Genomic DNA, 8344 nt, shown 5'->3' on the forward strand with positions numbered 1-8344 from the left:
ACTACCTGCTAAAGGGGCCCATCCAGCAATATGAGCTCAAGCAATCTATTTTTAAATAAATGATGAACTCAACCAACAACCATCTAACACATTGGCTAGTGTTTTCAGAAAAAACCATAAGGATCAATAAAATAATCCCTAAACATAATATGCTTACAAAAATTCTATCCTAATAGTCCCAGCCATAGTAATAGACAAAGAGCTAATAAGGACAAAACATCAAGTAAAACATAGTTATCATGGGAAATCAAGAGCCACCGCCATGTATTTAAGCTATAGAACAACCCAGCCATCACATGAATACTACTAACGAGCCAGATAAAGATTCCATCACAAATATACAAAATAAGTAGATAATTTATATTATAATTAAACTTATCTAAGCTATATAACATTCTGATTAAGTTCAATTGAAAAGAAGCACTAACAATAAAAATTAAAAAAATCAAAGGCCACCAGCAGCTAAGAATTAGTTTGACCCTACAATAAGAATGATTAAATGAACTTCAATTGTAAACAAACTAAAATATGCAGACAAAAACCATAATACAACAACTAAGGAGAAATTGACAACATAATAGATAAAATAGATAATGGGTGGTCACCAACTAGCTCAGGATTATAATATCATGTAGGTCATAAAGCCAACATACTAGCTGCCACACAAATTTTTTTTTTTAGGAGAAACCCACAAAGGGGCCTACGTGTTTATATGAAAAAATGATTACACAATCCTTAAAGGGAACTCAAGCTCTCTACTACTCAGAAGAGCTACAAAAATAAAAGTTGAAAAACCTATGAGCTCGAGTTCCCTACTAAGCAAAAGTACATATAAACCTAGGAACATTCTAAGGTGCACAAGAGAGACCAACCAAAAAGCCATAAAGGTATAAAAAATTGTATAGAGCTCCAAAAATCTCCAGAACAGCTTAATAAAATGATCACCTATCTTGAAAGTACTATATAGAAATGGGTAATGGATACACAAGAAATAATACCAGAAGAAATAAAGCATAATCTATTTATAGCAACAATGAATAGCAAAATTACAACCAAAATAGAGGCGAACACACTATCTCATAAGCCACTAGTAGCTAAACAGATAAAACTGTATAATAATCATATTAATAACCCCATGCCAAGTAGATAGATAAAAAACTTGTGGATCCTCCGTCCTATAAGCCACTCCCCACCATAACAGCAAGCCACCAAGAGTAAAGCGGGAAATATGAATCACTAAATTCAAATAGCTAGTAAATAAACTAGTAATAGGCTCCAAGAAAAGAAAAATCTAGTACATAAAAATAGGCTCCCTCGACCTACACCAACACAGCAGGCATAAAAAACCAAAGGGGAATTGAAAAGCCAAAGAAACGAGAAAAGCATCCATGCAATATAAGGCCCTCATGAAATCATCGGTTCCCAACAGTACACTCCCAGAAATATAACTGAGATCAATTGAATAACCACCAACCATTCTGAAATAACCAAGGCCACCAGGCCTCAGAGAACCTAGCAGCACACTCAAATAACCATGAAAAGCAACCAAATCATCCAGTCTATATAAGGCCCTCACAAAATAAATGGTACCCAACAACACACTCCCAGAATACAAATGAGAGCAAAAGAATAGCCACCAAACATATTGAAATAGCCAAGATGACCATGCCATATAAAACCTAGCAGAACCCTCCAGAACAAAGAGAGCAAAAGAAGAAAATGCAAGGCCATCTCGAAACCTACTGAAGCTGCCATAAATACATGGCCAACCCAAAGCAACAAAAAGAAAATAACCCAATATCAAAATGCTTCTACAAAGGCAACGAAAAAAAATAAGCAAACTAGTAAAAATGCAAACTAACAAACCAACTAAGAAAAACCCAAAGGGAATAGAAGCAATCCAACAAAAAAATAGAAGCCTCAACCACCTTAAGGAATAACATAAGGAACCAAATGTTTATCCAGATTCAAAAGGCCCCTCACAGGAAGGGGCAAATTCAAAGAATAGAAATCCTTCATGGAATCCAATCCACAACCCCACCTAACCATGGCTTTAGCACAAGAATTGTCATTCACCTCAATAGCAGAAATGAAGAAATTAAGTATGCTCAACACCTTCCGAATTTCCCTCCTCAGGTAAAACAAATTAGTGGAGCAAATCTTATCATTTCTCAAGATAAAGAACTAGAAGCAATAAGAAGAGCAAACTTCCACCTTAATATTAATGCAATCAAGAGAGAAACATAACCTTAAACCATAGGGGATAACAAAAGTAATAGCAGTATTAACATCATAATTGTAACTAGGACCAGTGAAACCAAGAATGCAATTACCATTGGAGCCCCTAATGACTCCAACACAGCCAGCCATAGACATAGTGAAAAAAGTAACCACATTTAACTTAAAGAAATTATCAGGAGGTCTCAAACAAAGGATACTTCTGGGGACCTTTTATTAGTTATACACATCAAGATTAATCCCAAAATCAATAGCAACTATGTGATACTTATTGAAATTCTTAGCAAAGATTAACTTAGCAGAAAAAAGGTCCCTAATTTTATCTTTAACATTTTGAATAATTCTATGATGATTCATAACCACACCATTATAATGGGAATTATTCCTATCCAACCATAAAAACCAAAGGATAAGAGAAGGGAAAACATTCCTGATGTGACCGTTGGAATTAACAAACCAGCAATTAAATAAACCATAAATAAAAACCTTAGCATTGAAGAAGTTTAAGTGCAAAATATCCTCAAAATAAGTCCAGGCCTTTACAACATAAGGGCCAGAGATAAAAACATGATACATATTATCCATATGATAATAACATTGGCATTTAAAGGGATAATGAAAACGCATTTAATCAAATTGTCATCCATAGTGATGAAATTATGTAAAATTTGCCAAACAAAAATAGAAATCATATGAGGATACTTTTGTGCCATATCATTTTGAATATATTAGAAACCACTTTCATAGCTCTAATGGAATGCCAGGCACCCTTTTAAGAAATTTTATTGTCTCTAGTTAAGGCATAAATTTGAACATCAAGAGAGTTCATTTTTAAAGGGATCTGAAAAATTTCTTGAGAAAAAAAATTAGGTAACACATTAGAGAGTTTCTCAATATCCCAACCATTATCAGTGAAAAAATAGTTAACCTTCACAAAAGCATTGGAAGAAGTATTAATAATAGAATTAATGGATTGGCCTCCCAACAAATGATCCTGCCAAAAGAAAATATTACCACCACCAAGACCCCAACAAATAGATGGCTCAAGCACCCATTTCATTTTGCAAAGATACTGTCAAACTTTAGAATTACATTTACTAAAATAACACATGGTGGGATGCTTCTCTCCACAATACTTAGCATTCATAAATTTAGCCCAAAGGCTCAAGTTAGAACGGAAATTATACCATAATTTAAAAGAAAAAGACAAAGCAAATACTTCAACGACTTACACCCCAAAGCCCCTTCATCAAAAGTGCCACAGTATTTATTCTAGGAAGACCAGTGAATTTTAGAACAATTATTAATCCCTTTCCAAAATAATTTATTAATAGTTTTCTCAATCCTATTACACACAACCTTAGTAGGAAGTAAACTTTGAAAGCTATAAATAGGGATATAGCAAAGGACACTCTTAAAAAGAGTTAATCTACCAATGAAACTAAGAAAGTTAGAATCCCAAGATAAAAGTTTATTTTGCACAATCAAAATTAAATCATCGAAAAGTAAGGATTTCTTCCTACCCTTAATAAGAGGCACACAAAGGTACTTTAAAGGTAAACAAATGTGACTAAAACTACTTAAATTCTTAATAGCCACAATATGGTCCAAGGGAGATTTCTTAGCAGAGATAAAGTCACATTTGTGATTATTAAGGGTCAGGCCACTCTCCAATTCAAATTGATGAAAAAACCTCATTAATTTATTACTCCTATTTAAATAGGCATTAATAAAAATAATAAATCATCCACAAAGCATAAATGAGAAATATGGAAACCTCATAAAGTTTTAAAATAAAGGCTAGTAGAATTTTCAAAGAGATCAACAATACCTTTAAAAACATAGTTAGCCGCAATAATAAAAAGGGCCAGAGAAATGGGATCTCCCTATCTCAGACCATGAGAAGCCTTGAAGAAACCATTAGACTTACCATTAATAATGATAGAAAAATAAGGACTTTTAATACAAAGCTTAATGAGATTGATAAACTTAAAATTAAAACCAAATAACTTCATAATATCATAAAGGAAATTCCAAATGAGAAGACCATAAGCCTTAGCAATATCAAGTTTCAAAATCATATTACCACCTCTCACTTAGGCATCTAAAACATGACAAAATTCTTGAGCCTAAAGGATGTTATCAGCAATGGCACGACCTCTGACAAAACCCATTTGAATAGGAGAAATCACTTTAGGCAACAAAATAAATAAACATTTCATCAAAATATTAAAGATCAATTTATAATAAAAGGAGCAAAGACTAATAGGTCTTAAATCATTCCAAGAAGTGCGGAAATTATTCTTAGGATTAAGCATAATAGAAGTAGCAGTCAAAAATTTAGGTATAGAATTACCATAAAAAAAATCAAGAATAGTAGAAAAAAGATCTTTACCAATGATATGCCAAGTTTTCTAAAAAAAACTTGGAAGTGAAACCATCAGGCCTAGCCACCGACTAAGAATTCATACCAAAAATAGTATCTTTAACTTCCTCCAACGAAGACGACTTAGACAAGAAAACATTATCATCATGAGAAATAAGAGACATAATAATATTAGGATTATCAATAGTGGTAGGATTGAAATTTTTATTCAGATGATTCTAAAAATGTTGAACAGCTAAGCTAGCAATTTTAGTACCATCTTCAATAATAGAGCCATCAACCCGATGAATTTTATGAATGCAATTAATATTTTGTTTCCTATTCACCATAGCATAAAAATATTTAGTACTTTTTTCACCTTCAACAAGATGTTTAACAGCCACTTTCAATTTCCAAAATATTTCTTCCAGAGCTTGTAATTTATAAAGCCCATCCTTAGCCTCTCTCAAAAGACAAAAGTTAGCACCAGAAGGAAATAATTGGCATTGAGACTCCTGTTAATTCACTTTATCTTCCATAATTAAAATATTAGAAAAAAATATTCTTAAACACATTATGATTCCACCAATTAAAAATAAACTTAAGCCTTTTTTACCCTGTACCACAGTCTAAGTATACCGGAAATAGCATCATTTGGATGTGAAGGAGCAAGCAAGTTTTCCTTCACCACATTTATAAAAGAATCATGATGTAACCACATGTTTTGAAACCTAAATTGAGAAGGCACATCTCTCAATCTAGGCTTAATTTTAATCAGAAGAGGAGAATGATCCGAGAGGGTCCTGCTCAGATGTTCCACATTAGTAGAATAAAAAAAATGCAACCAAAAGTCATTAAATAAAACCAATTCTAATCTTTGCCATAAATTCCCATGATTCCATGAAAAATTATTACCAGAGAAGCAAATATCAAAATCCTCTATAGATTGATAGATAGGGAGAGAGCACCTTTTACGCTCAGATGGGTTAGCAACGGTATTAAAGTCTACTCCAATAAGCCAAGGAAGATTACAGATACTATGAAAATGAATTATTTGGTCCCATAACATATTTCTAGTATATCGAGAAGAATTAGCATAGATAAAGGAAGCACAAAATTTCAAATTAAAACTCTCAATATTACAATGAATAACTTGATTAAAATCACCAATAATGTCAACCCTAACATATTCATTCCAAGAAAACCCAAATTTTATTAGAAACATTAGATAAAGCATGTTTAAAACCCAAAAATTTAGTAGTACTAAGTAACTTATCAGATGGGGTAAGAGGCTCAATCAAAACAAGAAGCCAAACATTGTAGATACGGCATAATTTTTTAACTCTTAGTTTAGAAGAAGAGCATCCAAGGCCCCTAACATTCCAAATAATAGCCTTAAAAAAAAAAAACAATATTAATGAGAAGTGAGTGAATGGTTATTTTGAGGAGTTTGTATAACAGTAGCTTTAGGCTTCCTGCCTCTCCTACCATGACCCTTGGTAAATCTAGTATCATTATCGTCTCTTGAATAGCATTTAGCCAACATATACATATCCTCATTATTAGTAAATGCATCACTATTATAACTAATATTCAAATGAAAATTACTATCATTACCCATACCTGAATGCCCCCTAGAAAGAGCCATTTCTCTTTCCTCATAAAACACATCACCTGCCATATAGGTTTCATTGTGAATATCAACATCACCTATCTTCTCAACCTCTGTTTGGGAGATAACCTAATTAGTAATACTATCTTGCACAATATCATCCTCCACCATAATATTATTAACCAAGTCATCGTCCAAAAGGGGCTCAACAGAAGAAGAAGCATTATTTAGATTAACCGCAACATTTTGGTTAGTTACATTATGAGAATCAATAGCTATAGAAGAGGTATAGTTAAGAATAACTTCTTGTCCTTTAACCAACTCCTCCATGGTAATAGAATTCGGTTACACCTAAAATGGAACCAAATTTAAGGAAACATTATTTTGATATATCCCTTGAGAAGCATTAAACACATTAGCAATATGATTAGGAATTACAGAAACCAATTCAACTAAATTTAATTCATTATTATGGGTCTGATTAGTATTCTCCATAGCTTTCCATAGATGTGGATGTAATTTATAACAAGCAAATAAACCATGGAATGCATCTTACAATGAGAACATAAAATAGGTAAATTTTTAAATTCAACTTTTTGAAAATAAACATTAAGTTCTAAACCAATCCAAACCTCAATAGGATGTTTATTCGATATATCCAGTTCAACTAAAACATGAGCTACAGACAGCATAGAAATGGATGTTGTAGCCTGATCGATTTGCAATAGTTTATCGAAAATAGAGGCCAAACCAAATAAAATTTGAGAATTGAAGAAATGTAAATTGAGATTAGGAAAATAAATCCAAACTGGGGTTATGGGGGATCTTCAGGCATAACAAAGTCCATAGACCATTTAGGAAACTTCATTTTACAGCCCTGTATATAATAGGACCTCTTAGAAAAAATATGGCTATAGTCCAAATCATTACTCAGTTGAATAGCTGCCACTCAATTATGATCCTACTCTAAACCAAAATGGGAGAGGAGCAAGACCAAAAACCTTGAAAAGAATAAGTTTTACAGCACCCATTGAGAAGATGAAACCCATCACCCCCAATATCCATCTTACCAAAAATCAAGCATACATTATTAAAATTGACATTTCAAAAATTAATTGAAAACCATAATATCCAATTGCTATTTGGTTAAGACAACCTGTGGTACAACCACCAAAGATCATGCCAGACAAGACAACAAACCACAAACTGATACCCACCCCTCCCACTCAAGCAAAGAAGAGGACTAGATGAGTAGCAGCTAATAATACAACTAGAAGTAAATATATTCCAATTACTGTTAGCCAAATTCATAGCCTGAATAACACAAACAAAAGGAATAATGAATTCTAGTTAAACCCATTAAGCATAAATACCAAAGATCAAAAAATCATTTAGAGCACAGAAACAAAACCACTCAAAAAATAAAAACTAGAGCCAACTATTAAGTTCTAACATAGGGGAAATCAAGTTTATCTAGTCTGATAAGGCCTTTAAGGAAGGCCAGCAAACACAAGTAGGATAACTCTATAAAAAATTATAGATTACAGCCATAATTCACTAAACAATCAGCACATGCATTATCCTCTTTATGAATATGAGAAATATTTACACTGAAAATAATCAATAATTGCTTGATTTCTCTTATTAAGTATAAATCAGGATTACAAATTATAATCAAATTATAGAGATAATGCATAGCATCCACTTAAATCCAAAGTTTATTAAAACGAAGAGAAAGGAATAATTTTAAACCAATTATTATTACAAAAAGTTTAGCAAAAATAACTGAGCATATTGAAAGCGATGGAGCATATACCATAATGAAATTACCCTAAAAGTCTCTAATGATTCCACCACAACCAAAAATATTATCTTTTACAGATTCATCACAATTGAGTTTAAAAGTATTATAAGATAGTTTATAGCAATGAATAATTTATGGACCGTCATTTACATGCATAACTTTAATAATAACCCCAAATTCTATACCAACAAAAGAACAACCAATAAAACTTCTAGAAGCCAAAAGATTGGCATTAAACAGATTACAAATCTTATCTTTAATATTCCTAATTATATGATGATCCATATCCACATTATTGAAAAAGGAATATTTGTGAGTAAACCGA

This window comes from Dendrobium catenatum, unplaced genomic scaffold (assembly GCF_001605985.2).
Source record: "Dendrobium catenatum unplaced genomic scaffold, ASM160598v2 fragScaff_scaffold_31, whole genome shotgun sequence".
Lineage (NCBI taxonomy): Eukaryota > Viridiplantae > Streptophyta > Magnoliopsida > Asparagales > Orchidaceae > Dendrobium > Dendrobium catenatum.